This window comes from Geospiza fortis, unplaced genomic scaffold (genome assembly GCF_000277835.1).
Source record: "Geospiza fortis unplaced genomic scaffold, GeoFor_1.0 scaffold333, whole genome shotgun sequence".
NCBI lineage: Eukaryota > Metazoa > Chordata > Aves > Passeriformes > Thraupidae > Geospiza > Geospiza fortis.
In genome coordinates, this window is record NW_005054347.1 from 3307594 (window position 1) to 3313545 (window position 5952).

The window sequence follows — 5952 nt, forward strand, 5'->3', positions numbered from 1 at the left end:
TGCCCTTTTCAGATTGCAGCGGCCAACTGGCACAGAGCAGATCAGGATCCAGTTTGTGATCTCATATTCTTGACTCAGGAGTCTTGAGGGTCTGGAAAAGGCACAGAAGCACCACAGGAAGATAAAGCCTGAGAAAAATAGCCCAGAGAATCTCCTCAGCTACAGACAAGATGCCTGGGAGTTTCCAAGGCCCACTTAAATAATTCCTTTTGATCTGAAAAGGACAAGCTATATTTTGGTTACTTTTCACAGAGATAAAGAAACTGTCTATGGAAGGAGAACAGAGGAAACCATGGTATTAACAATTCATTTTTTTGAATCAGAAGATGCTATCTTTGAAGACTGACCAGAAAACCTACTGTAATTGAAGGAACAATTTTTTAGAACTTATTTCCATCAGAGTAGCACCCACATGCACCAGACACTTTCCACAGAAGAAGGCAAGCATTTGCCCCCGGAAATGCACAACCTGACAACCCAGTACCACAGGGTACCACAGGATCACCACTCCACAGAAAGTGCAGAACCCCAGAATAAATCCAGTGAGAAAACACATCTACACTGCAACCCAGCAAACTAAATATTAGAAGTTCTCAGGCAAAGCAAGAATAAAAAAACAAAATAGGAAAGACTGCTGTTGTTTTAACTAGAGGAAGATAGACCAAGTTAGGTAAGTATTAAACAAGAGGAGCCTAAATCTCTTAAGTATCCAGATACCATTACCAAAAGATGGCCTCAACACAGTTTCTACATCTATTTAACAAAGGAAAAAAATCTCCCTCACACATATACACATCCTTATGATTGAAATCACATGGTGAACTTTGCAAAACTGTACAAACTCCACAATGAGAGAAGCAATTCTCTGTACTTCACACAAAAGAAAACCCCAAAAGGTTTTGCCATCTGGATTCCCAAGTAACCCATTCCTTAATTTTTGCCTGCTAGAGTTTACCTTTCCAGACAGCTACACAAAATCCTTGGAAAATATTAGGATACAGCTCCATTATCTTGCCCAGGATTGCATACACAGAATTAGAGGAAAATTTCAAATGGGCACAAGTCCAAGTGGGCCTCCTGTCATTTTGGCCAATTACACTAATGATCACATTCTCAATGAAATCAACCACGGTTTAATTGACTGTCAAGTCAGTCTGAGGTACTTTAATTTACTACCTTGTATGGTTAATTAAAGTGCACTGAACAGAATCCAAGACTATCCTGTAAATCCTGTAACCAACTAAAAGGTTGTTGGGTGTTTTTCTTCATATTAGAGTTCAGCTTAAAAACTCTTAAGCTGTGCTCAACAGACAGTTAAAAGACACCACACACTAGAAAACACATTTCCTAATAAATGTTCAGCTTCCAGAATAATTTTTCTGACACCCTTATTCAGGAAAAACACCAAGAACAAAGTAATTCTGAAATTTACCTCTCAAAATGCATATCTGCCCTATTCAGCCATTTCTCACATTTCTAAAAAGCATAATTTCAGAACATTTCATACCCTACTACATTTTAATTTCTTTGCTTACCAAAACACACCTTGAAGGAAAAAAAATCCATATTAATATTATATTAAAATCAGTTTCTTTGCTGAATGAATGCATGGATTGTTTAACCATAGAAATTACTATAAATACAACTATTATCAGCATTAATTGGGTTAATTAGAGATTTACCTTTCAAAACCAGTGCCAGAGCCTGCAATTATTTAAAGATGGAAACCCCACAAGAGCACATCAAGTTACACCCTAAACATCAGTGTCAAACTAACAGGTGGCATAATTAGCCAGTAATTAACATTTTATACTTCATAGATATAAAAATGGGTAAGGCTCCTCAAGTTCAGCAGCATCCCTTTAATACCTCAGAGTATAAAACAAGATCCTTCCAAAAAACATTTCAATTCATTACTAAGAGGTTTTCTGTCCCCAGTATCTTTATAAATATGTGCATATCTGCACTCAAATGTCAAACTCAGTTTCCTAAAAGATGGCCCTAATAACAACAACCATTTTTAGACACAGAGACCATCGCTAGGCATTCAGCCTGGAAAGCAATAAATCTGGCAGAAGCATGTTATTAATTTGAAAAGGTTTTTTCTGAAGAACAAGATGCCAAAGCTTTGATAAGTCATTTGCCAAGAGTTAACTATTTAAACTTGTAGTCTGATGAAGCTTCAACAACCAGCACTACAAAAACATAAAGGAATTAAAGGAATGATGCTGGCAAGTGTTACTCCACAAAATAATAAGTCAAGGGGGAAGAAGACTCCACTGTAGTACTGTGCAAATTTCAGAAGGGCTTCAAAGAAATGTAAAGAATGAACTTTTCCAAAGACTGAATTGACTGAGATCCTTAGCCTGGAGGGAAAAAAAAAAAAAAAAACAAGGAAAAAAATGCTTAAAAATGAAACCAAAGGATTTAAACTGAACAGGTAAAGAGAACCAGGCACTCAACAATTTTGTTCCCAGGTGCTGTCACCTGCTCTCCTAACAGAGGAAAGTTCCTTGGTTTGTCCATAACTTAGCTTCTTGTCCTTGAGAGGAAGACAATACCAAATGTTTACAGATGAGGTAGCTACAAATACCAGAGCTTGGGTTATGTTTGGCCCAGCTCATCCTGAACCTGAAGTCTTTTCAACTACTTTATGGGACAAGTCTTTAGGTTCAATTTATAGTCTTGGTTACACCAGTGCATTTGAACATGAAAATCCCAATACTTTCTATTTTCACCTACATGACATTTTGCTTTAATTTCATCTCCCCCGTACAGGATAATTCCCAGCTCTAGCCAGTACTGTCAAAGCACAAGCTTCCTGCAAACTAGAACTGACATTCCTCAGAAGAGACCTGCATTAGCCCTACTGCACCACTCCAGAAACTGGAAGTCTGCTGAACTGCATCATGGTTTTATAATGCAAACAAACCTCCACGAGAGGCTAAGCTGAAACAAACAGTTCATTTATTTCGTGACTGTAGCCAAGTTTGAAATGAGTAAAAGAGACCAGCTATTACTGCAGAGCTCAGGATTCAGGGCCAAGGTTGTAGGTTTAAAAATATTTTCAGCCGGCATAGGCATAATTTCTAGCACATATTTAGAAGGCAAATATAACTGAGGGAGAATATTAAAAACTCACAAACAAACAGAACACTACTTGATCCTTATGCCCACAGTGCAATTACCAGCATTTTCTAGGGTCAAATTACAACACAAAACTGAAGCTCTGCTAAGGACCTTGCAACAATCCATTCCTGTCCTAGCCTGGTTTCAGTCACAGGTTTCACTGCACACACAGTGCAGACAGGCTCCAGCCTGGGTACAGAGCATCACTGGAGTTAAAGAAGCACTCAAGTAGATCATGTACAAGACACAGCTGCTGCTTCAAATGGATAATTTTAATACATTATGTTTGCTTAACAAAACAGAGCCCAGCAGAGACACTGAGAAGCTGCTCATGCCTTCCAGGTGTCAGCAGGCTGACATTTGCTGAGCTCTTAATAAAAAGAAAAGGAATCAAAGCCTTCTAATACCAACAGGTATTGTAACATCTCAATCTAGGAATTTCCCCCCCAGCCTCTCTGCTGGGTTTGCAGTGAGGGCTGACAGCTCTGTTAGCACTGAGGGTTTCACATGAGACTGGAAATGACTTTTGTTATTTCGATGCAGCCAGTGAGACAATCCAGAACAGCAAAGGGAAGAGAACACGACTGCCTGAAAGAGGGATGAAGACAAAGTAAACCGGCTGAATTTCATACCTGACTGACATCTCTTGGACACAATCTTATATTTATGCACCCCACACAAGGCAGTCAATATTTGTATTTTCCAGCTTAAAGGATCATCTCTACAAATACTGAAGACATTCTGTAGCCTACCCTTACTAAGCACAGGGCTGTTACTGGCTGCACCTCACAGTGGAACACCGAGGACCTTGTTTACTGCAGTAGCAGCTGCACAAATGGAATAGTAAAACGGTCTTCACTAATTCATGACTTTCTGAAGTGAGAACAGGGCTTCCCAAACCCGTTGTTCTTAAGGTACTGCAGACACTGATGTCTGCTGGTATTTACAAACCAATGTGACACTCCTGTACAATGGAAAACACATAACTTATAGTTTGAGAGCCATGGACCTGGAGTGTACAAGGTCAGCCTTCAAAAGCAAAGTTATTTCAACCAGCTCCACTGCTGGCTGCAAAAGCTGTTACATTTCTCCAGTGCAACCAACAGGCCAATCCCACCAGAAAGTGGTTTAGCCACTACCAGCAATGGGTTCAACTTAACAAAAAGTGACAGGATCATATGAAAAGAAGCTTACAATCTAAGTCAGAAAGAAGACTGGGCAACAGACAACAGATGGAGCCAGTGTGATACAGTTGCTGATTATTAGATGGACTTACTGAAGAACACACAGCTCCAAATGAATATGTTAGGGAACTAATAAGCAGGAAAAGGGCTCTAAGAAAAAATTATGAACACTGACCTTTTTTTGATCTTGCCTAGCAGAGCTCTTATTTTTGTGCCAGTTTGCAAGATGCCGCCCTGCAAGGACACAGCAAAGAGCTCTGCCATTGTGCAAATGCATGGGTGTCTGCTACAGGAAAAATACAGAAAGGGAACCTATGATGCAAGTGAACCACAAGCTTCATTCTTTTCTGCAGCAGACACCAAAGCAACAGACCCCTCCTTCAACCTTGCACTTCTTTCACGAGTCTGTGAAACCATTTGCATAAAGGATTACAATGCTAAAAGCAAGTATCTGGAATCAGAGGGTAGAACTAAGTTACAGGAGGCCTGTGCCACCAGAGCAGCTCTTGTGAACTAACTCTGTCCTTCCACAGTCACAAAAATACGAAGAACTGAAGCTAGGCTTGCTCTGTAGGCCCTAATTTGTGCTTGGTCCCAGCTGCCAGCTGTTCATCCTAATGAAAAGCCACAAAACAAATCAAAGCAAAAAACACATGAGAGCACATACTTGCCACCAGGTATAGAGAACACACCTTCGACTTCAGTTTAAACTACTCGTTCTGCATGAAAGTTTTACACAAACCAAAACGGACAATGGAATTACTCAGCCATGTCTACAGCTGAACACTGCAAGAATCAGAAAATGACATTTTTATTGGCGTGCAACAATAATTTCCAATGATAATGACTAAATGGAAAGGTTTATGACTAGTCCACAGGGCACGTCAGAGTTTCTCATAAAAAATCTTATCTTAGGTTGCAAATTCCACTGCCTAATTAAGTCCATGGAACTATAAGTCTGTTGATTTTGCAGACAATAAAACATAGTAGAACTCTAATCTCTATTAAAAAATAAAACAACAACAACAAAAAAATCGAAGCACAAAGGCTTCTCATAAACTAACCTAAATGTTAGCTGTTGCTTTTTTTAGAGGGGCAAACAGAAACGTTTAAATAAAATTCAACTCAGTACTCTTCCAATTCAATTCATTACTCTTGAAATTGTAGCTTTCAACTCTTACAGCACCACTTACAGGAACACACGATTGGAAAGTCCCCCGTACTTAAAGCTAAAATCCTCCAGACCCTCCGAGGAATACAACATTAAGAGTGACTATCTACATTTATAAAGCACGTCTCACCTGAAGGCCATAAAGCAAACACACACGCACGTACGCTCGGACACTCGAGCCTGTCATTAACGCGTGATTCACGTATTCTTACAGGGTTGCACTTAAACAGTAAAACCCGAGCCAAGCCCTCGCACCTCCTGGCAAAGCGAACATTTCCAAGGCAATCCCGGCCGGGCAAAGATCCGCGCCGGGCGCTGCCAGACCCTTGCCCCCGGAGCAGAGCGCGGCTTTCCCGCCGCCCCTCACCTACTCCGCGCACCTGCTCCCCGGAACGCCCCGCTCACCTCGGGGCAGTGAGACCCCAGTGCCGGCAGGGAGCCCCTTCCCGGGAGCGGCCCCGCTCCCCG